Raw genomic sequence first — 20160 nt, forward strand, 5'->3', positions numbered from 1 at the left:
CCGTCCCCTGCGCTCGCCGCCGCCGCGAACTGCGGCCCCGTTCAATCGGCGCCCGGGTTCGGCGCCCCTGGGCTCCGTCCGCCGCACCCGGGTCAGCCTCGACGGGTGCCCACGCCCGTGCCCGTTTCCCGTTACCCGCGCGCCCTTTTGGCCCCTAGGGCCAATGACATGGGGGCCCCACCCCCTGAGAACGTTTCATAAAAAAAGGAAAAATAAAAATAATTAATTAATTAATTAATTGAAGAATTAATTAACTTAATTAATTTTGATTAATTAAACTAAACAACTAATTAACTTGTTTAATTAGTCTTAGTCAATGACAGTAGGACCCACGTGTCAGTTTGACCCAGTCAACTGACTGGTTGACTGCTGACGTCATGCTGACGTCAGCAAACACTGTTCAGGATAATGTCGATTTAAATAATTAAATAAATCCTAAAATTGATTTAAATCTTTTAAAATTAATATAAAATAAATCGTAGCTCGGATGGAAAAACTTTTTACATAAAAGTTGCTCAGAACGACGAGACGAATCCGGATACGCGGTCTGTTTGTCCTCCACGCATCCCTAGCATAGCGAACACGCAACTTTCCCCCTCCGTTTCATCTGTCCGAAAACGCGAAACACCAGGGATACTTTCCCGGATGTTTCCCCCCTTCACCGGTAGCACCCCTAGCACCGATACTTGTCATGTCATGCAACGTCATGCATTTGTTTGCATTATATTTATTGTTTCTTCCCCCTCTTCTCTCGCTAGACACCGAGACCGACGCCGCTGCTACCCAGTACGACTACGGAGTTGACGATCCCTCTCTCTTGCCAGAGCAACCAGGCAAGCCCCCCCTTTGATCACCAGATATCGCCTACTCTTCTCTATACTGCTTGCATTAGAGTAGTGTAGCATGTTACTGCTTCCTGTTAATCCTATACTGATGCATAGCCTGTCCTTGCTACTACTGTTGTTACCTTTACCTGCAATCCTAATGCTTAGTATAGGATGCTAGTTTATCATCAGTGGCCCTACATCCTTGTCCGTCTGCCATGCTATACTATCGGGCCGTGATCACTCGGGAGTTGATCACGGGTATATACTATATACTTTATACATGATACATGTGGTGACTAAAGACGGGTCGGCTTGAGGAGCACCCGCGAGTGGATCTTTGAGGCGGAGCAACAGGGCAGGTTCCGACCACCTAGGAGAGAGGTGGGCCTGGCCCTGGTCGACGTTCGCGGATACTTAACACGCTTAACGAGATCTGGATATTTAATCTGAGTCTGGCCATTTGGTCTATACGCACTAACCATCTACGCGGGAGTAGTTATGGGTATCCCGGCATCGTGGTATCAGCCGAAGCCTTCGTGACGTCAGCGACTGAGTGGCGCGCGCCGAATTGGACTGGAACGCCACTAGGCTAGGTCTGCTTTCGGCCGCGTACGCAACGTGCAGGTGTGCTAAGGGCGATGGGCCCAGACCCCTGTGCGCATAGGTTTAGACCGGCGTGCTGACCTCTCTGTTGTGCCTAGGTGGGGCTGCGACGTGTTGATCTTCCGAGGCCGGGCATGACCCAGGAAAGTGTGTCCGGCCAAATGGGATCGAGCGTGTTGGGGAATGTGGTGCACCCCTGCAGGGAAGTTAATCTATTCGAATAGCCGTGATCTTCGGTAACAGGACGACTTGGAGTTGTACCTTGACCTTATGACAACTAGAACCGGATACTTAATAAAACACACCCTTCCAAGTGCCAGATACAACCGGTGATCGCTCTCTCACAGGGCGACGAGGGGAGGATCATCGGTTAGGATTATGCTATACGATGCTACTTGGAGGTCTTCAGTCTACTCTCTTCTACATGTTGCAAGACGGAGGCTGCCAGAAGCGTAGTCTTCGAAAGGATTAGTTATCCCCCTCTATTCTGGCATTCTGCAGTTCAGTCCACATATGATACCCTTACTCCATTTGATACCCATGCATATGTAGTGTAGCTCCTTGCTTGCGAGTACTTTGGATGAGTACTCACGGTTGCTTTCTCCCTCTTTTCCCCCTATCCCTTCTACCTGGTTGTCGCAACCAGATGTTGGATCCCAGGAGCCAGACGCCACCTTCGACGACGACTCCTACTACACCGGAGGTGCCTACTACTACGTGATGCCCGCTGACGACGACCAGGAGTAGTTAGGAGGATCCCAGGCAGGAGGCCTGCACCTCTTTCGACCTGTATCCCAGTTTGTGCTAGCCTTCTTAAGGCAAACTTGTTTAACTTATGTCTGTACTCAGATATTGTTGCTTCCGCTGACTCGTCTATGATCGAGCTCTTGTATTCGAGCCCTCGAGGCCCCTGGCTTGTAATATGATGCTTGTATGACTTATTTTATTTGTAGAGTTGTGTTGTGCTATCTTCCCGTGAGTCCCTGATCTTGATCGTACACGTTTGCGTGTATGTTTAGTGTACGGTCAAATCGGGGGTGTCACATAGTAGTAGTACTAGTAGTACGTACCAGTGGTACGTACTGTACGAGGAAGAAGGCAACAAGATGTATGTTTTGCGTGACAGTCTCTTCTTACAGGACGTGCTAGACCTAGTGGACCTCATTGTTGCAATGGGACTACTCCCTATCATAGATGGCATGATTCAGAGTGATGGGCAGCAGGCATAATTCGGAGCTGCTTAGGCTAGTCATAGTGGGAGTAACTTATGTAGTAACATGACACATCCCAAGACAAATTTGCTTATGTGGCATGGAGTTAATGAGGGAAGAGATGCTTGTGGTAACATAATATGTTACTGTAACATAACACACCCCGAGGTAAAATGAGTCTATGTCTCAATTTATGAAGGTTTGTATGTTACCATCTATATGTTACTACGTAGTAACAAAAGCATGTTACTAGTCTAAGTTACTCCCCACTATGACTAGCCTTAGTCTTAAACCCCATGAAGAAGTCCCATCGAAAGGAATAGCCATCCTCTACACGTGCTCCTATGTAAAATGAGTAAATGAGACAAAAGAGAAAGAGACAAAGTAAAAAAATCACCAGCCTTAGATCCAGCCCTATTGTATCAGTGAATCATATTTCTACGTTGTTTATTGACATGGCTATATTATTAACCATGCTATGGAGGTAGAAGAGGATTTTTATTTATTCACAAAGGTAGCTGCGGATGGATACTCAACAAGGAGTGAAATGATGGCTGCTTCCTCGGTCAAACATAGAGAAAGGTGGAAGCTGGAAGCTGGAAGCTTCATAACATTGTACAAATTTATCTCGCTGATATTTTATAGTACGTACTATACTAGTACTCCCTCCGTTCCCAAATATAAGTCTTTCTAGAGATTCCACCAAGTGACTACATACGGAGTAAAATGAGTGAATCTACACTCTAAAATATGTCTACATACATCCGTATGTTGTATTCCATTTGAAACGTCTAAAAAGACTTATAGTATTTAGGAACAAGGGGAGTACTATGTAAAGACTTAGGTGTCGCACGGTGTCCAGAAAATATGGTAATAATGTGAGGTGGGCCATGTAATCACTGAGCCTGCGTGTTTTCACTGCTCTCGCACTCCTCCGTTGTAAGAATGGAGAAAATTGTAATCTAGTAGTACCTCCTTTCGCCGAAAGCGTGGGACATCCAGCAGTCCTACCACCTCAGTAATAATGACCAATGAGCCGTCAAATCACGTAGACCCAACAGTAAGTTGGACGGACGAAGAAACCATCACTCTTGAATCTGCTTCTCTCTTCAACGCAGGCACCAGTGAGAGGTCGCACCCGCTCTGCCCGGGCATGAATGTGGCACCATTTCTTTGGAGCGGCGCTGACTGTTTCGGGCGGGAAGCGCGCGCAGGCAATGGAGGGGCTTTGGGTGGGCCAGGCTGGTCAGGAGCGGGCGTGGCAGTGGTCCGCCTGTCTCGACCGGACGCCCAGAAATGAGAGGATGCACCGACTCTCGTAGCTAAATCGTACACTAAACACCATCTCTCTGTAGGAGTAGGTCAATGTGTCGCTCTCTCAAACACACACATGTTATTAAACACACACACGCACACACAGGTTCATAGAATAGGAATATCGTGCGAGTTACTTAGGGAGCATTTGGATCCTTGGAAAGAACAGTTTATAGCCTAGCCGGGCAAAGTTAGGCATTTGGAACTGTTTAAATATGTTAGCTTTTGTGGGCCAGCTAGCTTGGGTGGGCTAGAAAAACCTTGCTAGCTCAGGAGAGCCAGATCGGCTCGCTTCCGACGACAAACTTCGCGTACTACCTCCGTCCTGGTTTATTGGTCCCCATTGTTTTTCTGTCAAATTTTGACCATAGATTGAACTAACAAAATTTTCATGCATGTCACAAAAAATTATATTAATTTGTATTTCGCGTACTAATATTTTTCTTATTAATTTGTTTGTTTCACCCTCTGACTGGTGGGACCCAACGTACTACGTGGAGAGAGGTAAGGTGACTAAGGCTACATTATTTCTGTACTACCAACACTGCTTTAAATCCCAAAATACCTTACCACCAAAGCCACATGACACGACTATGATTTAAATCCCAATGACTCCCACGCAAAAAAAAACACGGCATGCTTGTCACACGAATGCAGGAATGTATAAAAGGTTACTTTCCTCTCGTTAAACATAACGTGAGGGTGGTGTAGCTGGTTAGCCTGTTCGCTCATCAAACTAGAGGTCTCGGGTTTGATAATCACACTTGAGCATAATTTTGTTTTTGTTCGACTTCTTTCTTGTTTTCTAGGGTTTGCACTCTTCACACTCTCTCTCCACTATATATATACGCACTGGAGCCTCAGCGCTTGTAGTCGCTCTCTTCACACTCTCTCACCCTCTCCAGATCTAAACAAGACTTCATTGGCCTCTCTCTCCCCCCTCACTACTGGTCAAAGAGCCAGCAGGATCCGTCTACAGGGAAGGGAAGGAGACTTAACATTGTCGCCGTCGGCGAGGGAGGGAATCCACTACCAGCGCAGCTGTTCTCTTTCACCCAGCGGCAGCGTGGGAGGGCCTCCGACCCCTTCTTCCTCGCCACCGTACATAGTGTGGGCAGAATGGCCTCCGGTCGCCCACCGAACCACACCACAAGAACCTTAAGGTATAATTTACTTAATTCCACATGCATTGCTCTAGCTGCATGTGGGCTTTTTCCGCTTCTGCACTCGAATCTTGGTGTTGGATCAAACAGGAAAGTAGTGGGGAAAGTTGTATAGCATGAATCTAGGACGTGGTTCAAAGAGGAAAGGAATGGGGGGAAAGTAGTGGGGAAAGTTGTATCGCATGAATCTAGGGCGTGGTTCAAAAAGGAAAGGAAGGGGGAAAGTAGTGGGGAAAGTTATATAGCATGAATCTCGGACGTGGTTCAAAGAGGAAAGGAAGGGGGAAAGTTGTATAGCATGAATCTAGGACGTGGTTCAAAGAGGAAAGGAAGGGGGGAAAGTACTAGTACAGACTGGCTATCCAGCACCTACGTTGGTCGAAAAGGCAAAACAATAACAAACGCAGTACGCACATATGTAACGAACTGATCTTTTTGTTTTGGGGGTGAGGGAGTCCTTGATTAGGGGGTATCCGGACAGCCGGATTATATCCTTTGGCCGGACTATTGGACTATGAAGATACAAGATTAAAGACTTCGTCTCGTGTCCGGATGGAACTCTACTTGGCGTGGAAGGCAAGCTAGGCAGTACAAATATGGATATCTCCTCCTTTGTAACCGACCTTGTGTAACCCTAGCCCCCTCCGGTGTCTATATAAACCGGAGGGTTTTAGTCCGTAGGACAACAGACAATCATACCATAGGCTAGCTTCTAGGGTTTAGCCTCTCCGATCTCATGGTAGATCAACTCTTGTAATACTCATATCATCAAGAATAAATCAAGCAGGACGTAGGGTTTTACCTCCATCAAGAGGGCCCGAACCTGGGTAAAACATCGTGTCCCCTGCCTCCTGTTACCATCCGCCTTAGACGCACAGTTCGGGACCCCCTACCCGAGATCCGCCGGTTTTGACACCGACATTGGTGCTTTCATTGAGAGTTCCTCTGTGACGTCGCCGTAAGGAAGGATGCCTCATCTCGTTGTTAAAAACAACATTACCACCGGGGGAGCTCTGGCTGTCGGCCAAACTCTCCGGCTAAGCAGTTTCGTCATGACTGCCTATTCGGCCGCTGCACCGACGATGACTTCTCGGGTCATCAAAAGTAGACTCCATGTCGGCTCGGAATTCGCCGAGCAGATGGATCCAATGGAGCTCTCTTCCCTAAACGAACTCTTGGATTGCATCGCCGCCTTGGGAGTCGCTACGGACTATGATCGGATTGGGCTTAAACCCGATCAAGGGGAGATTAACTCTCCATCAGTCACCCATCACGTTGCGGTGGTGGAGGAACAATGCGGCAACTCTTCCTCTATTTTGAGGACTAACTATGTCCGGATTCCAAAGCTCTCCGAGCCAGATACCCGCTTACAGGAGGACATCACCCAAGCCCTGAACCTAGAATCAGGCAGCGGGCCAGACTTATCGGGCAACACTCTGGAACCCGAACTTCCAAGATTGGAAACTCCTCGACCCCTGGGTCTCAGATCGGGTAGGGGTTCGGACTCAAATACCCCCACCCACCCAGACATAAACGATCTTTCCCACATCAGGCAAGATCCCCATGAAACAGTACATCATTATTGGGCCAGATTCCTCCTTGTGATGAACAAGGTTAAGAACTGTCGCGAGGAAGATGCAGTCTCACTTTTCTGCAGTAATTGCATGGACAAGGGAATCCTTAACGCCTTAAGTCGCCGTGACATATCACGCTTCGCTGACTTGGCGTCCATAGTACGAAAGTACTGTGCGATGGAAAGCGCCTGGAAAACCAAAACGAAATTTTGGGATCATCCGGCTCCGAATATACACCCAGTCCAAAGTAAAAGCGCGCACTATCATAAGGCACCCGAGCTAGTTGTAAAGAAACAAAAACCCTCTACAGGGCATGGAACCGTACTGGAGGGATGGCTTAACGGACCCTGCAAAATTCATGGTACAGCGGATACAATACCAATGCACAGCCTTAGAGCATGTTGGATACTCCGGCAGGTGGCCAAAAGTGGTGAGGATCTTCTTATCCCAAATGCCACAGAGCACCATCCCGTGGATAACAATACGGTGTTAACAGTCTTTGAGACCTTCGCGTCAAATAATAGGCGCAAGCAAACACTCCGCAGCATGGCCGAAATCTGCCACGTAGCAGCAATAAATCCATGGAGTGACACGGCTATTACCTTCAATGCCAGTGACGAACCTAAATTCCGAACAGCCCGAGCACCAGCCGCACTGGTCCTCAGTCCAATTGTGGATGGCTGTCGACTCACCAAAGTACTCATGGACGGCGGCAGCGGATTAAACCTCATCTATGAGGAAACTCTTCAAAAAATGGAAATAGACTGGAACCGCATTGAGCAAAGTAGCACAACCTTCAGGGGAATCATACCCAGTCGGGAGGCACGATGCGCTGGGAAAATCACACTAGATGTGGTATTCGGTACGCCAGAGAACTATAGGTCCGAAGAAATTACATTTCAGGTGGCCCCGTTCAGCAGTGGATACCACACCCTTTTAGGACGTGAGGCGTTCATGATCTTCCAAGTCGTACCCCATTATGGGTACATGAAGCTCAAAATGCCCGGGCCCAACGGAATCATCACCCTCACCAGTGATCCGGACACAGCACTCCGTGCCGAAAACAAAACAGCCGCACTGGCCCTCGAGGCATTATCCGAAGCCCTCTCGGTCGAGGAATTAACCACGCTATGCTCCACAGTGGACAGGGACGACCTGATCCTCGATAAGAGATCCAAGTCCACCTCTTTTAAACCAGCGGATGAAATAGTCAAATTCCAAGTCCACCCAACGGACCCTACAAAAACAGCCTCCATCGGGGCACAGTTAAACCCCGCCATGGACGCCGCACTACGAGAGTTCCTGCACGAGAATTGGGACATATTCGCCTGGCATCCCTCAGACATGCCAGGGATCCCACGCAGGCTGGCCGAGCATAGCCTCAATATCCTAAAGGGATTCAAGCCGGTCAAGCAAGCTCTTCGGCGTTTCTCCAAACCTAAGAGACAGGCCATGGGAGAGGAACTAGCCAAGCTATTGGAGGCCGGATTCATCAGAGAAATAAAACATCCGGACTGGCTAGCAAACCTGGTGATGGTACCAAAGAAGGATAAATCCTCGCGCCTTTGTGTCGATTTCAAGGACCTCAATAAAGCTTTCCCAAAGGATCCCTTCCCCCTCCCCCGCATCGATCAAATTATTGTTGCTACCGTAGGACATGAGTCATTGTGTTTCCTCGACGCATACTCCGGTTACCACCAAATCAAGATGGCGGAGTCTGACCAAGCCGCAACGGCATTCATCACACCATACGGTCCCTTCTGTTTCAACACAATGCCTTTTGGGCTCAAAAACACCGGCGCAACATACCAGCGCATGATTCAGACATGTCTGGAGAAACAAATCGGCAAAACAGTAGAGGCATACATAGATGATGTGGTCGTCAAAACCAAACATGTCGCCTCTTTGATAGACGACTTGAGGCACACATTCGACAACCTCCGAACATACGACATCAAGCTCAATCCGGAAAAATGTGTTTTCGGCGTACCAGCCGGAAAGCTCCTAGGTTTCATTGTCTCCAGTAGAGGTATTGAAGCTAATCCGGCCAAAATTCGAGCGTTGTCACAGTTGGCTACCCCAACAGACCTCAAACAAATCCAAAAGTTAACTGGATGCATGGCGGCTCTAAGCCGCTTTATCTCTCGCTTAGGAGAAAAGGCTTTACCCCTTTATCGCCTCCTTCGGCGCATCGAACACTTCGAGTGGACGGACGCGGCCACAGCCGGATTGGAAGAAATAAAGGCTATTTTGGCAACCAACCCAATCCTGGCCGCGCCAAACATCGGTGAACCAATGTTGTTGTACATTGCGGCAACTCATCAAGTTGTCAGCGTAGTGCTCGTCGTCGAACGGGAAGCAGACGGACATAAATTCCCTCTTCAAAAGCTGGTATACTATGTATCCACTGTCCTCACTCCATGCAAATCACGGTACCCACATTATCAAAAGATAGCCTATGCGGTATTCATGGCATCCCGGAAGCTGCGACACTACTTTCAAGAGTGTTCGATTACAGTAGCCTCGGAAGTGCCACTTAATGATATTATAAACAACCGTGACGCTACGGGCCGGATTGCCAAATGGGCCATTGAGCTCCTCTCGTTCGGCATAACATACAAACCTCGACGGGCCATTAAGTCGCAAGTATTGGCCGACCTCGTCGCCGAATGGACGGAGGCCGAACTCCCTAAAGAGTACGGCGCATACTCCAATTGGATCATGCACTTCGACGGCTCTAAAATGCTGGCGGGTCTAGGGGCTGGCGTCGTCCTGACGTCCCCAACCGGAGATACCGTTCAGTATGTACTGCAAATATTATATACAGACTCCAACAACGCAGCCGAATACGAAGCTCTGTTGCATGGTCTTCGGATGGCAGTCTCCATGGGCATTCAACGCCTGGAGGTGCGTGGGGATTCAAACCCCACAATATCGCAAATAAATGGAGACTTTGACACCAAGGATTCGAAAATGGCGGCCTACCGAAACGTCGTCCTAAAAATGTCAGCTCGGTTCGAGGGGCTCGAATTTCACCATGTGGCTCGGGAAAACAGTCAGGCGGCGTATATCCTTGCCCACATCGGCGCAAAACGTGATGCGGTCCCCCCCCCCAACATATTTTTAGAGAGGCTGTCCAAGCCATCCGTAGTATGGGAAGGGGACACCGGTAACAATAGTCCAGACCCGGCCAAAATCCCCGATACCGAACACTCTGACACAATCGGAGGCTCCGCCACCGAAATAACACCTTCAACCCATGTAATAATTGTCCTTGAGAAGTGCTTCATATGAGTTGTTTTAAATATTTCCTTTCCTTTTTTTGAGCAAACAGGGATGCTAGCATTTAGTTGTCCTCTTGTCTTTGCACAATAGGATCATCCTCCTCTGAAGAAGAATATGGAGTACGTGAAGTGACTAGTTTTGATTATGCCAGGATGAAGAAGCCCTGTCTATCTTCTCATCAGAAGGAGCAGTTGAAGGATGGTTACATTACTCCCCACAAGACCAAACTAACTTCAGCTTGAAAGGACAGACGGATCTCCATCTTTTTTGCTGTGATGCGCAAGTACAATGTTGTTCTAGGATTCTTTCTGATGAGTTCCATTTTTTAAAAGTGTGCTCTACATGGACCATGTTGGTGCCTGTTTAAACTGTCAATTCATAGTACAATTTGCTTTATACTAATCACTTATTTTGTATTTGTGCAAACAGGGGTGCTCAGCTTGATTTCAATGGGAACTGCACAAAATGTTCATGAATACATTGAATCATTCATTTCCACCACAAGAAAGGAGGTGCCGATATGTTCAAGGCGTTGCAACATATAAAGGCGAAATCATACAAGCTACGCGTGAATTTGGTTGATTTTGGTGGAACTACACAAAAAGAACAGCTGGTTTATTTAGCACGAGGTGCCATGTCAATGTCCGAACTGATGGCAAACCCTGCCCATTCCACAATCATAGGCATTTGATATTTTGGAATGGGAAAACCTTGTCAAAGTTTGCTCATTTATGTACGCAAAACAACACGCATTTGACATTCTGGAATGGGACAACCTTGTCAAATTTTGCTCATTGATGTTAGCAAGAAGACATGCGTTTGATATTTTTGAATGGGATGCCCTTTGCTGTCAGTAGCATCGATCGATTTTTCTTTATTGTTTAGTTGTGCAGTAAATATTGGCTCTGACATGTGAATCGCTGAGATGCATAATCATCGATTATTTTGAATGTTCTCTATGAATTGCCAGACATGTGTGTTTGATTGCAATGTACAGGAATGCTAAAAAGCAGCTCAAACTCTTTGTACTCCCTCTGCTCCTTTTTACTTCGCATATTAGATTTATTTCAAGTCAGTTGATTTACATTGTGAATGTTCATACTTTTTTTAAAAGAGTGGTCAAAGTAGAGATACTTTGACTACAGACAAAACTTGTATACAGACTAAAAAGGACCGGATGGAGTACATGTGAAATTGCTGCAAACGAGGTGATCACCTTGGGAATAATCCTAGTACGTATTGTTTTGCATGTTGATCCAATGCCAGTGATACAAGAATTTGAACTAATCGAACTAAATTCATTCATACACGGTCGGATTTCATATAAACATGTCGGATTTCATTACATTTCATACATTCTTCAACTAAAAAGGGGTGCGCTGGAGGTATAATTAATTAACCGAATCTACCCACCTATGTCCGGCTGAGCCGAACAAAAGCTTATTCTCCAGCGGACTGAGCTTCACTGACTTAACTACAGGTGCAGTTGCGTAACTGACATGTGGCCCAGATGGCTGTTGGGCCCACGTGTCAGTGACCCAACTGCACCAGCAGTTAAGTAACTGAAGTATCATCCTTCTGCAACATAGCTCTCTGACTTCACGTCGCCGCCAAGAAGCTAATCGGCCGTCAATGGTCAACCCGCCTATCTTGGCTTCAACCGGAGGGTAGCAGCGGCGGCCTTACTTAGACCGAGCGGCGGTGACCTGCCGTGTTCTACTCTTCCTCGTTTTTTGTGTGGCACGGCCTCATTGGCAGCGGGGTGGGGCCTCCATGGAGCCAGCGATGTCCTCTGTCTCGTTGCCGGCGGGGCGGCACCTTGGCAGAACGGGGGAAATCCTCCCTCTCGTTGCCAGCAGGGTGGGGCCTCGGCTGAGCCGGCGGTGTCCTCTGCCTCGTTGTTGGCGGGGCGGGGCCTCGACGGAGTAGGGCCTCGCCGAAGCCGGCGAGGTCCTCCGCCTCGGTGCCTGTGGGTCGGGGCCTCGGCGGAGCCTGCGGTGTCCTCTGCCTCGTTATTGGTGCCGCAGGGCGGGGACTCGTCGAAGCCGGCATTGTCCTCTGCCTCGTCCTGGATCTCGCCAAACAGCGCCTTGCCCGCTTCATGGTCCTCTTTGTAGGCAGTTGCAGCCTCCATGCGATACCGCCAGCGCTCGAGGCGGCCCTCGCGGGTGGAGAAGTACGAGTCGAGCAGCGCCTCCTGCTCTGCCCGCTCCGCGGCGATCTGCTCCTCTGCCTGCAGGTGCTCCTGGAGGAGGTGGTGGTTGTAGGCGTCATCGGCCTGCGTCTCCCGGAACTGCTCCTCACGCTTCTGCCTCACTGTGTCCATGTATTGGGCACGGGCCTCGCTGATGGTCATGGTGCAATGCACCGGCGAGGATGGCGCGGAGGAGGGGGTTGGTGCCGGATCGTCGACTACCGTGTTATCTATTGGGACACCGTCGTCCTCCGGCTGCCTGCCGGCCAGCCATTCGGCAACAATGGCTGCCATCTTCTTGTGGTTCATCGTCCGCCCGTCCCGAAGAGCGCTGGAGTGCGAGGAAGCCATGGTGGGCAGTAGTGACGTGGACAGGAGAAAGGGAACGGAGGCGGATGACTGCGGCTATGGCCGGCGCAACAGTTTATATAGCAATGGTGGGCGGCGGAGGGACGGACGTGTGGCGCTGGAGTAGCGGCCTCGGCAACCGTGTATCATCAATATGGGCGGCAGACGGACGGACGGACGGCACTTCTGTCGTTTGAAGGCAGAGCAATCGCCTGCACCGGGAAGCGGGGCGGGCGGCACTAACCGTTTTGGGCGGAAAGCGCGCGCGGGCGAGGGAGGCGGTCTGGGTGGGCCACGACAGTCAGACTCGTGCTTGGCAGCGGGTCGGTCCAGCAGCCGGACATGCTGGCTCGCCAGCGAGCTCGCCGAGCTGAGCGTCGACAATCAGACGATGGACGTAACTTCCGACCAGGAGCCGGCGCCACTGTCCAAGCCGGTTCATGCCATGTTCATCATAGAGCAGGTGCGGCCGCACTTCGATGCCCTAATGGCAGAAGAGCTACCAGTGCAGGAGGACCTGTGCTGCAACCTCCGTCTCCTCAACGAGCATCGGTGAACAAGCGAACGACAATGCCATCACGAACATGTGGCCCTATGATCCTGGCTTCTCGAATGAGCAGTGGGCGCTGTATCAGACCATCCGTAGGGCCCGCGAGGCCCTCTCCGTCGTCCCTCGAGTTGTTGCGCTCGTCGTGGTGCCGCCGTCTCGCGTTGTCAACATGGTCAACGGACATGAGGAATGAGGAGATGACTTTACTTGGAGAGGATGACAGTGGGGACCCACCAGAGCCATAGCCGCACGTACGCAAGTGCCTCCTAATTATATACAACTATAATATTTTTTGCTTCCTCCTGGTTTCCTGACATCACCGTCCCACACCATTGTCAACCTATATAGTCAATAAACGAGATAATTGCACAAGGAGCGGTTGACGGCTGGGACCAAGCAGCTCGAGCGGTATTTTTGTTTTTGAGGTGTGAGCACTGCAGAGTTTTTCTTGAGCGATGTTTTCGTTGTTGTTCAGAGGAGAGCAGGGTATTAACTGGGCGGGCTATGGCCCGTCTAGCCCAGGCCAAATATCCAGCCCAGATATTAATTTTCTTCAAGCTGAAAATAGCTAGCCCAGCTCTTTTTTTTTGAGGAATACCCAGGCAAGGTCAACTTGTTATTCTCCGCCCCGCTGGGCTGCAAATCATTCCAAGGAGGGATGCATTAGGCTTAACAAGGAAATGGGCTTTAAGAAATAATAAATGGGATGTCATTATAAAAACTGGAAGTAACTATAAAAAATGCACCAAACACGTAATTAGTTTATAATTTTTTTGGGTTTTGAAAATTTTAATTTCATTAATTGTTGCGCGCAATGTTTCATTGGAATTTTTACGTAATACAAATTTATATTGAAATTGTATTTAATCTGACTAGAAATTTCGAGATAAAAATATTTCGGATCCCATCAAAATGTGGGAAATTTTATTGAATTCTGTTTTGAACAGTTGGATATGGAGTCCGAGGGGGAGTCCAACACTTTAGCGACAAGGGGAGCCTGGTTTGTCTTCAGGTTTGTCGATGACGCAGTCCCCTCCAGATCTCCGGTAGCAAGTTCCATAATTGCAAGGAGTCCGGCAAGCTCTAAACTCCCGTCTTCGAACCTGGTAGTCTTCTCTGGATCTAAGGCCAGAGCGGCGGTCGGGGCCGCAAACCCTTCGAAGATCAAGTCTCCTTGGATATCAGCGACATAGTTCAGATTTCCAAAACTGATCTGATGACCAGGGGTGTAGCTGACGATCTGCTTAAGGTGGCCAGTCGAGTTGGCACGCAGTGCGAAGCCACCGAATACAAAAATTTGGCCGGGGAGGAAAGTCTTTCCAGAGACGACATCGTTGTGGATGATCGAACGAGCCATCGAACCTTCTGTTGATAGCACAAAGGAACTCTCAATGAAAGCACCAATGTCAGTGTCAAAACCGGCCGATCTCGGGTAGGGGGTCCCGAACTGTGCGTCTGAGGATCGAAGGTAACAAGAGGCAGGGGACACGATGTTTACCCAGGTTCGGGCCCTCTTGATGGAGGTAATGCCCTACTTCCTGCTTGATTGACTTTGATGATTATAGGGGTTACAAGAGTTGATCTACCTCGATATCGTAATGGCTAAACCCTAGATGTCTAGCCTGTATGATTATGATTGCCTCTACAGACTAAACCCTCCGATTTATATAGACACCGGAGGGGCCTAGGGTAGTACAGAGTCGGTTTACAGAGAAAGGAATCTTCACATCCGAATGCCAAGCTTGCCATCCACGCAAAGGAGAGTCCCATCCGGACACGGGGGAAGGCCTTCTATCTTGTAGCTTCTTGGCCCATCAGTCCGGCCCATATCACATAGCCCGGACGCCCGGGGACCCCCTAATCCAGGACTCCTTCAACTGCCACCCCCTAACAGATTCAGGAAAAGTCATGGGAGGGAAAGAGCTCCTACCTCTCATTTGGACTCCTAGACCTCCACACATATGGATGACATGGGTCATCTCGTTAGTCGGATTGGCTTTCTTCACCGACTGAGATCGGCAAGTAAAGATATGTTTGAATAACCCCCAATGTGGGTGGCATCCCAGGAAGTTTTCACACATCGAAACAAATGCAGCAAGATACGAGATGGTGTTGGGAGGAAAATGATGAATCTGAGCACCAAAGAAATTCAAGAACCCGAGGAAGAATGGATGTGGAGGCAGTGAGAAACCTCTTTCCACATGCGTCGTGAGGAGAACCCGCTTGCCGCCGCGTGGCACGGGCTCGGACTCCCATTCCGGTAGCCTCCAAGATCCATCCACTATCAGCCCGCCGGTGACGAGCCCCTCCAAGTCCTCCACTGAGACCGGCGAGGGGATCCAATCCCCCAGGATCCAGCCCGGCGGCAAAGCGGACCGCGAGGTCGACCCCTTGGCTGTCTTCTCCGCGCACTCCAAAGCCCTCGTCTTGTCCTTCGCTATTGCTGCAGTGGTCGATGGGATCAAGGAGAGCGGCGTTGCGCTGGAGGAGGCGAGGCAGAGAGGCGAAGGAGAAAGGGGAAATGGTGGGCACTGTTGCACGCATCGGCCGAGCCGCCTTATATACCCTCGCATCTGAATGACTGACTCGTGGGCCCGCGCAATCTCAGCAGATCACGCAACCAGCGCCAGCTCGATACGTGGCGAAAAAGGTGGCGCGATGATCGAGGAGTCCCTCTCTACTTGCCCCGCTTACCGCGCTATGCCCCGACCGGCGCGTTTCTCCAAATTTCGAATCCTGTGAAATCTGGGTCCAGCAAATCAGTCGATCTCGTCAAAGATATCCAAATCAAATCTGCTCGATGTTATGTTACTTATTCCACTCGGAAGCTCAAGAAGCCAGAATCGATCAAGGCGATTGACGAAGGGTTAAAATACTAGCATACTTTCAGGCCCCTGAGAAAGTGTCTCTGGGACATTGAATCGGGTCGAAATCAACTTCAATCCTTCTTCACTCGGCCCTCGGTCCATTTGGGGGCTAGTGACGATGACATGTACCTAGGGTAGGGTCTTAGGCCTGACCTATATGCCCTACCCAAGGACACCACACAAGAGGTCAAGACCTACAAGGATAGAAAGAAGATACTAACTGGAATCATCATATAGTGCAACCCACTCGACAGAAGATTCACTCGGATACCCCTATTCCACTCGACCAATGTCATTCACTCGGAAGACAAGAATCCACTCAAAGGATAGAACGCTAAGAGCCACACCTAGATGGCAACGGTCGAGCATTCACTCTGTCACCTTAAAGATCATTAAACACGGGCGTTACCAGTAACGTACGCTACTTTATTTTCTCATTGAACCCCTGTGTAACTGAGGGCTGCGAGGGGTCAACGTACTCTATATAAGCTGCCCCTCCCCTCTTGCACAAGGGTTCGTACCCCCTGTAACACAACACTCCAATCAACAGAGCCACCGCGGCACTGAGACATAGGGTTGTTACCTCCACCGAGAGGGGTCTGAACTCGTAAATCCGAGTGTACAACCTCGCCGTAGCTAGGCACTACCTCCTCCTACGTACCGTCCATCTCTACTGTCAGATCCGTTCCCATGACAGCGTGCCCGACAGCCGCCGGTGGCTTTCCCCTGTCCTGTTTTGGCCGGCTGGGTCCCATTCTCGCCCAAAGGGCCCGCCTTTCTGAAAGCAGCGTCCGGTGGTCTGTGTGGAAGGAGGTGGGGTGGTCTTGGATGCCAGGGCGGCGGCTCTGGTGGTGGAAGCCCGGTGCTCGCGGGCGGAGGGCGTGGCTTAGGTGCTGCCCGGTGACCATGGTCGTGTGGGCGGCGTGGTGGCTAGGGGATGACGATCGGTGGTGGTGGTGCGGCTTCCGTACCTATGCCAGGGGCAGTGAGCGTGGACCGGGGTGAAAACTTGCTTTGTCTTTGGGTAGTCCAGCGGCGGCGAGCTCGTCCCCTTCTTGAAGGCGCCGTCACGGTCCTCATTGCCCGTCATGTTGCTCCACGGGAAACCCTGACCCTCGGTTCGGGCGGTGGCGGCACTCTGATGTCGTAACCTTCCTGAAGGCGCCGTCTTGAAGCTCACGGTCCATTGTCTGCAGCTTTATCTCTTCGCGGTGGCATGTTCACGGTTGAGGATCCCAGTAGCTCTTGTAGTGGCTGGGTGTGGTGTTGCTGCGCCTAGAGCCTATGTATACAGCCTTGGGTGTGTGCGTGAGTTGAGGTGGCATGTGTTTATATCAGATTGTGGTTGGTTGTTGCTTTATATATAAAGCCGGGCGAAAGTCTTTTTCGATAAATTTTGTCACCTTGGAGACTTGTGATTGTGCTTGGAACTCAGTGAGTCGTTGATTCTAAATTGCAGGTACTGCTGAAGTACAAAGGAGCTGGCTCTTGTTGCTGGAGGGCAAAAAATGCAACAAATTTCGACATTTCCAATGTCGAGTACATGAATTTTTCAGGCGATGGAGATTACTGCTTGTGGCTGCACATAACGCAGTTAAACCAATACACGACTATTATTCTGATACAGAGTTTGTTCCATAGTTACTCCGGCACAATAATCACAATTGTCTGAGTGTAAAACATATATATCTGAAGGCAGTTGCATATGTTATTTATAGTTTAGCTATGTGTCATTGTTATCTTTGGTGAGTATTGTGAACATAGCAACACACATGCGTTGATCTATATTTATATTACTTGAAGTGTTGAACATGCACGAGTCCTAGGTTAAACTGTCGATACACAACAAACGATTTCTATACGAGAATGGGTGAAGCATGCTGAAGAATTAACATATTTGTATATTTTCATGAAATATAATTCGTGAAACTTTTATGGACTATAAGATCGAAATATGTAAGTGGCAACCGTGTGGCAGATTGCAAAACTGCCACACCCTCCCGATCTCCTTCTCCTTCCATTCCAATCCATTCCATTCCCGCACGTCCTCCCGATCTCCTTCCTTTCCTCTTGATCTCCTTCCTTTCCCGCCCTCCTGATTTCCTTCCTTTCAATTACCAGTTACGGTCCCACGCGCCTTTCAGATTTTTGGGCAAAAACAATGCTTTAGTTGGGATTTGATCTCTGGTCTGCAAGTAATCAACAAAGGGAGCCAACCATCTCACCTATGGCACTCATTGTTGAACAAGCTAAGGAAAATACTGTTTTTGACATGTTTTGCCTTTAATATTTTATCACTGAAAAACTTTTGTTTCACCTATCAAACCTGACACATAAACTTTTCCCGTGGTAAATTCTCCATCACCACCACGATAAATGACGCACCACCAACATGATAACTTTTGTATACCACACGGTACATTATGTGTAAGTAGCATGGTCATAAGCATTGAAGGCGTGATAACTTTGGTGAAAGCATCATGGTAACTTTGATCATTGGGAAGAAATTTGTTGAACCCCGGCCCCGGGTAATTTCTATAAATAGCACGATAACATTCACGCCATAGACCTGATAATTTAGATACAAACATCGTGGTAACTTTAACCATTAGGGAAGAAAAATGTGAAAATATACCAGATAATTTATGTGTAAATAGATGGTAATATACGCAGCGCACATCTGATAACTGAGGTAGAAACACCATGGTAACTTTAACCATAGGGATTTTTTTTGAAAAGATACTCCGGTATCTTCTGTGTAAATAGCACGGTACTATACCTCCCTCCCCTGGTATTTTTATGTGTAAATAGCATGAAAACATATGCACCGCGATAACTAAACACCATGATAAGTTTTTGACCCGTGGGGGGAAATTTTGCTGAAACATACCCTTAATAAATTTTGTGTAAATAGCATGATAGTTTAAGCACCGCGGGCTTGATAGGTTACCTAGAATCAACATGATAACCTTTTGTCCTGGGGAAAAATTGTTCAAAACATCCCCGATAATTTTTGTGTGAATAACATGATAATATAAGCACCTCATAACCGATAAGTTACAATATAAACATGATGGTAATGTTTTACCAAAGGAAAACAAGTTGTTAAAAACATACACTCGCCTCGCGAGGCCTCTTAGATAAACACAACACATGATGTGTCACAGAAAAGCCACATAATGTTTAGTGTCATGAGGAGGCACATGTGCTCGTGGGTTGGCCCAGAAAAACGGCCCATCTTGACCCGCTATAGGCGTGATAAGTTACGCAAAAACATCGAAAAAGTTATGAAAAAAGTTATCGAAACACACTCAGGTTTTTAGGTGTAAGTACTATGATAATATACGAACTGTAGACCTGGTAACTCATGTACAATCCCTTATGGTAACTTTGACCAAGGACGAGGTTGATGTACACATACCTTGATAACTTATGTGTAAGTACCACGATATTTTACACATCAAAGACCTTATAACACAGTGGTAACTTTGAAAGGGGTGTAGTTGTTGAAACATAGTACCTGGTAAGTTCTATGTAAATAGCACGGTAACGTACGCAACACAGGTCTGATAACTTGCATGCGAATACCATGGTAACTTTGTCCCGAGGGAAAATAGTGGTAATTTTCTGTACTTTTTTGTAGTAACACAATTGTAAAAAAAAGATCAAAACGATTAGTTTCTTTAGTTTGAGCAACAAATACCTAAGGGTGAGGTTGTTGTGGTGGCGCGCTTTGGTGCCAAGGAGGTGTGGGTTCAAATCCCACATGCGCAATGTTTTTTTATCATATGTTAGACATGAAGAAGTGGCAGTTTTCTCGAGGGTGGACGCGCGAGATATGCAGGAGAAGCAGATTTCTCAAGTGAGTCTGCAAGGTCGTTCGGGAGAAGATGGGGTCGAAGGAAGGGGGACCGTGTGGTACTTTAAAGTGAAAGAAGTAGAGGTGTGGCAGTTTTGCTTATATGGCACACATGTGCCAAATATCACAGTCCCTATAAGATATATGTTCTCATTTTGGGATTCGCAGTTGGACTGCCATTCAAGGGTATAAGCTGAAGCTGATGAATTCATTGAGTCTATTATTAATAAACTTGTAAGGTTCTTTTATCAAATTTACATCAGTTGATGTGCGTGTATAATCGCTACACGTTATTACTAGCTTGAAAATGGAATAAGAACTTTTTTATTTCATAAATAAATTTGGTGTATCTGATGATACGTGCA

The sequence above is a fragment of the Triticum urartu genome, chromosome 5A (genome assembly GCF_056163025.1).
Source record: "Triticum urartu cultivar PI428250 chromosome 5A, HENAU_Tu73, whole genome shotgun sequence".
In the NCBI taxonomy this organism is placed as follows: Eukaryota; Viridiplantae; Streptophyta; class Magnoliopsida; order Poales; family Poaceae; genus Triticum; species Triticum urartu.